General features: G+C 34.5%; 1 pseudogene; it reads left to right on the top strand.

The window, feature by feature from the left end:
* The first annotated feature begins 992 nt into the window (after positions 1–992).
* The window catches only part of LOC113062678 (stathmin-4-like), a 7690-nt pseudogene continuing 1725 nt past the window's right edge, over positions 993–6957 (top strand).

Raw genomic sequence — 6957 nt, forward strand, 5'->3', positions numbered from 1 at the left:
TTTATTGAGACTTGACTCATATTCCCATATATAAGGTGAATGGACATTATTATTTTTGCACAGCTATTTTATAGACATTGCAAGTACCTTACGTCAAATGGCATAATGGCAAACAGCATAATTTACTTCAGAAGCCTGTGCAGAGTTAAACTGTTGATAATGGCTTCTGAATTCTCAGTTGAACTTTCAATACACTGTATATGACATTGAAAATATTTAGCCTTCACCAGAAGCAGCTGTCCAGACCAAGATTAGCACACTGTCATAAGCACATGGACGCATTCTGACCCATCCTTGTAAAATGAGCATGTGGAATACATATTTTCAATCTAAAGAAAAAAAAGAAATTACATTTTGCATATTGGTGACTCAGAGAGTGGCCCGTGTTTCAAAATCCTTAAAAATATACATATTTAAATATATGCTTAATAGTTTCCTCTCTCTCTCTATCTCTCTCTCTCTCTCTCTCTCTATATATATATATGCACTAATAATATATAGTTAGACAATTAATTATTTTAGTTAAATATTGTAAATATTTATTTCTCTAATATAATAACTATTTTTTGCATCTCCACAAGCATTAATTATTTACATTAATACTTAAATTATTTTATTCAGGGCTTTATGAGCTCTCCTAAATCTTAAATTAGGACATTATGTTTTGCATTAAGGGAGACTCAAAGATCTATCCATGTTTCAAAAGCTTTTGTGAAATATATTAAATAATACTTTATCAGAATACTTTAAATAAATTATTGAAAAAATATGTAATAGTTCATAAAAATTTATGATTTTTTTAAATGTGTGTGTGTGTAAATGCAAAATACAGTATGTACTATTGCCTATTTTATTCAATAGTCTATTTCTGTATTTATTATTAATGAAAAGTTGTTTGGCATGTACATTCTGCTGTCTAAATAAGTTTCAGCATTTTATATATCTGAGTTTAAATCAGGATTTTATGAGTTCCTTCCTATACCTGCATCAGCATGGTTCCACGGAGAGCGAGACTGAAGCAATACCACACCTCACCACCGAACACCTGCATTTTCACTGATGCACATCACACAGATAAAGCACCTCCTGTAGCAGAGACTCACAGACAGACCCACTGCAGAGGGTTCAAAAGGTCTCCAAGGGCAGCCGAGCCTCTCTAAACATGCCTCCTGTCCCTGTGAGTTTCCATCCTGATGAATCTTTCTGTCTGTTTTTGACTCTGTGTCTCACACTCGCTGCTCTCTTAGTCTCTCCTCTTGATCTGTTTCTGTCTCTCTGATGTTTTGCAGTCTGTCTGCTTTACTGTTGTCCTCTCTCTCTCGCACCCCCTCTGATTAACCCTAGGCCCCCGCTGAGCTGACTGCCAGACAGAGCCATTTAATTTCACTCGGATCCTTTTCATTTCTCTCCTCCAGGCATATCCCTCCATCACCTCAGAGTGGATAAAATACGAGCAGCTTTCAAGGGACACTCTCTCTGCTAGAGGAGACTTGGTCGCGCAGCTTTCGAACATGAAATGTGAGTTATGTATGAACTTTTTAATTTCTGACGTCTTTTATACCGTGTCACCATGAGCTACTGTTGTTTTAATGTTCAATCAGCTTCATTTACCATCTGTTCTTCCAAGTATAATTGGAAATACTTGCACATGCATTTCAGACTCTCCTACCCCATGAGACTCTCATAAAGGTGTGTGATGTGAACAAAAGAAAAGTGATAAAAGAAATAAACTTTTGTTTCAGTTACGCTAAAGAAACATTTGATAAAAAATAACACAAAACATTCATTTTTCACCTATATGAGTTCCTTCATTTGGCCCATTCACACACTGAAACATCTAAACAATGGCTTTCTGGCAGGTTAGTTTCGGCTGCTCAGTGAGTGTGTATAACTGATTACTATTGTACATCTTGTGCTATGAGGTTTTATCACTGCGTCTGCCTAGCAAGATCAGCCAGGTCTAAAATAATGGGGTTTATATTTTTCGCAGCATTAATCTGACAAAAGTGTTGCACTTGTTTACACACTGACAGTGCTGGTTTTTTTTTTGGTGAATAAAAAGACAATACAATTTTATTTTATTGTGCAATTGAAAATTAAATGTTTATGTGCATTAGAGACCAACAACGATTTGTCCATTGTACTGAAAGCAAAAGCAAAGTCCTGCTTGTCCTTCAGGAAGCACACAAACACTGAGGAGGTAACAGTCAGCTGCAGATGTGGGGTTAAGTGCAGGAAGAGCTCAGTATACCTCTGCCTGTTAGTTCACTCCCATCACCCTTTACCAGACCTAGAAACCAACAATTGTATGTTGATTTCCCCACCTAGAGATCCACTAATCACCTAGTGCTTCGATGTCTTACCACAATATCTATCAAAAGATGGTCATTAGAATCCTAAATTTTAAGAGTCTGTTCACATTAAGGATATAACTATAATTATAACTATAACTTAATTATAAAAATATAGTTTTAAAAATTATACTTAATTTAAAGTCCACTCTACAACTATAACGATAACAGCATAGAGGAACAGTATCATTGGAATCACTTTCAAAATTATTTATTATTATTATTATTATTATTATTGTTATTTTTAGCTGGAACATTGACAGCCAATCAGGATCCATTCTGCTTTAAAGCTCGATGATTTAAAATAGCAGACTTCAAAACTGTAGCTTGTGCTTATAATAAACAGAATGTAATCGTTTGTTGGTGTGGATGCTAATATGGTCACTGTTTAAGTTATCATTATATTTAGCATATTCCTTATTTATTTATTTATTTTGGGACTTAAAAAAATTAATCTATGCACGATTTGGCAACAGCAACTTCTTGTGTGAAAATATGTGAGAAAATTAAACACAAATTTAGATCTTGAGGAAGTGTCTCACAACTGGACAAAGCAAAAACTATAATATTTAACATTTTTGAAACTCGTTACCAAGACATTTTACTATAATATGCTAAAATGGTATGTTTAGTTAAATAGCTAATATATATATATATATATATATATATATATATATATATAAATATATATATATATATATATATATATATATATATATATATATATATATATATATATGTATGTATAGGGACATAAACACACAATATTGCACACAAACACACACACACACACACACACACACACACACACACACACACACACACACACACACACACACACACACACACACACACACACACACACACAATATTTCTAATAACTGTCTATTACAACAAACATTGCTTAAATTATTCAATAGCTTGCTACTACTATAGTTTGCTATGGGAGAACACTATACCAAAACTATAACTTGATGCATAATCAAGTTTATGGTTGTGCTGAAAGAATAACTTATGTTTACCTTCTATATACTTTTAAAATCGCTGGTGTTTTATGAGTATTCTGTAAATTCATAAATATAATCTGTACAGCAAACAATTCTTCTCTGTCCGCCTCTGCAGGCACATTTTAACACTACAAGCTGCACAAAAGCAGGTGAGAGAACAACAGCTGGAGAGGGAAGGAACATTAACACCCCATGCAAAACTGTTACTAGGTGTTCCCAGCTTTCTCCATTTAGAGATAATTATGTAATTGGTGTTAACACAGAGCCAACATCAGCACAAATGTTTCCCATTCCCTTCTCTCTGACACCTTCGTTCTGTAGCCTTCAGCTTGTGTTACTTTGTCACTGATAGCTTGTGTCTGAGAATGAATTTGCATACTGCATACACGTATATATGATTGCGTACAGACAAGTGCATGAATCTAATCTGGGCTGTTTCCACTGAATGGACACTGTGACCCAGTAAGACCACCATGGTGCCTTAATCGAAAAATAAACTCCGGGTGAGAATTAGCCTTCAGGTGCTAATTACAGTCCTCCAGCTGCCCGCTGTCTCCTCTGAGGAGATGGGAGCACGAGCTGAGTAGAAGAATAAATGCTTTTATAGTCTGCACGTTCCTACCAGTTACTACAGAGGAAGCACAACTGGTTGCTTTCACATTATTTCTCTAGTATGGTTAGGCAGCAAAGTGGCCATTGAGTGTGACTGATTTACATTCTGTGAAGTTGTTTCAAATGTTCATTATTCTGCTAAACCCATTGTTCTAGACTGAGAAAATAAACGTCACTTTATTACCTTAAAATATTTAAAGGAACGCTATGGCAGCATTAAATTGAGAAACCTTTGTCTAGGGGCAATTCATCTGCGTTACCCTTTTTCTAATCCTGAAGGCTGATATGAAATATTAATCGCTGCCTTTGAATATGTGTCCTACCATTTACAGACGGCTGTATATGGAGTGTTTTGCTGTTGATCAATTGTTTGAATGCTTCAAAAGCATTAAGTCAGATTATGAATAAATAAGAAGCAGAACTGATAAAGGCGTCATTGCCCTAAAGGAGGAGCAAGAGTTCATGCGTCTAATTCTAGACTTCAAAGACCGTCGTGCCTTTTTCATGTGTACACAGTCTTTCTAGAAATTAGGTCGGGTTTTCTCAGTGATTTCGAAATTAAGAGAGTGCCTCTTTGAAATATAATCGCAGAGGAGAGCATAGAAACACATAACTTTCATTGGTTTTTGCTCATTCAGTTGCATATTAGGTCTACGGAGTTAACTAATCTGGACTAGACCAATGGTGTCTCTAATAACAGAGAATAAAAACCAGAAATGCACTCAGTAATAATAATCAATAATGAATTCTGTTATACTTTAGATATTATTTTAATAATATATTTAATTATTATATATATAAAAAACTTTCATTAGTTTTGCTCTTTAATTAGCATATTAGTTGATGCTAATGCTAACGCTAATAATAATAATTACCTTAGACCCTCGCTTAGTGAGCTGTCAGCAGTCTGTTATTGTTTCACCGCCGGAGCAGATGTAGACAAGAATGCCTCCTAAGCGATTGAGGTGTTCTGTTGTTGGATGTAATAATGAAAATAGCAGTCATCATTTACTCCTGACATCTGATCTGCTGAAGACGCTGTGGATTATGTTTGTTTTTGAAGGGAATGTGCCTATAGATCATTAGTGATCCAGCCTCACCTACAGAAGAAGTGATTGTAAGGTTTTTTAATGAATCTTTCCCAATCGCCTTTCCTAATAAAGTAAACAGTCCCTCAGAGAGGGGCGGGGTCAGAGGAGCTCATTAACATTTAAAGGAAAATGCTACAAAAATGTGTGCTCTGGAAAGAGCTGTTTTTGACAGGGTAAGAAATGTGTTTTTTACATTACCATTGATAAATTTAAATAAACTATGTTACAGACTTTTCATTAAGACCTTAAAAAATCATATAAACTGGTGGAAATGGGCATACTATGACCCCTTTAAGTTTAGTTAGATTAAAAAATACACAAATGTAGGCCTATAGTAAACTAAATGAGAATACATGCAAATGAAAAGTTTGATAGTACAGACAGAGCTTTATGAAAGATACTTATTTTGTGTAGTGAAAAGGATACTTTGTGATTGTGTGCGTTGTACTAAGACAACTAAAAATGCCGAAATGTTTGAAAAAAAAACCCTCTGAACTTTTGATGATCTGTTGTGATATTAGTAGTAGTTTTAGTAGTTTTGAAAATGTAAGTTGCTTGTGAAAATAGCGCCAAAGTGAATAGAAAAGTGTAATGCGTCCTCTTTAATAATATAAATGTATTATAATTACAGGATTATATTTAGTAATGCCACTTTATCATGAGATTCACACAAACATTTACAAATGTACATACACTTTCATAGTTTTGTTCTTTAATTTGCACATCAATCCAAAAAAAAACAACAACAACAATAATAATAATAATAATAATACATTTAGTATGAATATATTAATCTGCATTTATCCAATCATGCCAACTGAACACATAATTTTTTTCTTTATAATTTAGTTTTATAGATAGATGTTAAATTTAACATATCAAATGTTGCTAAAATGATTACTGAAGTTAAAATGGTTATTTGTTGCACATCTGAATTTCCATTTAGCTTACCATCCTCCCACATCTACCCAGAAGTCAAGCTTTCTGCCTTTTATTACTAGTCATCCACTGTAGAACTCATTTTGAGTGATGCTGATGGCAGGCATTGAGTTGTTGAAATGTGCAGCTAGGCCGACGCTGCTGTTCTCGAGGTGTGTGTGCGTGTGGGAGGGAGATAAGTTATGCAGGAGAAGTCGTTGTTTAGCACGGTGAAGCGCTCCACAGAGATCTATTGCAACATGATGAGGAGATGAAATTAAGGTCAGAAACACCACAATTTTTCCTGTCACAAGAAAGATGCAGTGAATGGCTGCGGGAGAAAACGACTTAAACTGTCCCCGGTTGTCTGCGTGGGAATCTGATTTCTGGAGTCATTAATTTTGTTCTGTAGCCATTAACACAGCTTCGTTATGAAGTACTGAAGCTGCTGCATTATGTGAGGATACCTGGAATTTTCTCAATAACATAGCAGGAATTAATTGAAGTTTTTAATTTTTTAACCTTTAAAGCTCAAAGAGAAAGCTGCTGTAATTTACTGTGTCTAAAGTCATGAATAACCTTTCATTTGATATTCCTCCACTTGACCATGAACGTCTGTCGGTATGTCTGGTCCAGCATTTCTTTCTTGTTATATGCACACCCACAGCACAGACTCATCAGAAGCTGGGTATTAAAAGTGATTTGTATCTTTATATATGATCTTCAAGTGTCATCCACACAAAATCCACAACTTGTATAAAAAAGAACTGTGGATACATAAGTCATTAACTACAAAAAAGACGTGTTTCTGCAAACTAATAATTTAGAGTTTTTATAATGCATATTAAACTGTAAACCCTAATAAGTTGGCAGAACTCACAAAATTTGAGGTAATCGTAAACTGAAAGATTAAATCAGTATAACTTTAAATATTGATTTTCTACAAGTATGTTAATCACAATTAAACTGAAATGTTAA

This window comes from Carassius auratus, chromosome 45 (genome assembly GCF_003368295.1).
Source record: "Carassius auratus strain Wakin chromosome 45, ASM336829v1, whole genome shotgun sequence".
Lineage (NCBI taxonomy): Eukaryota > Metazoa > Chordata > Actinopteri > Cypriniformes > Cyprinidae > Carassius > Carassius auratus.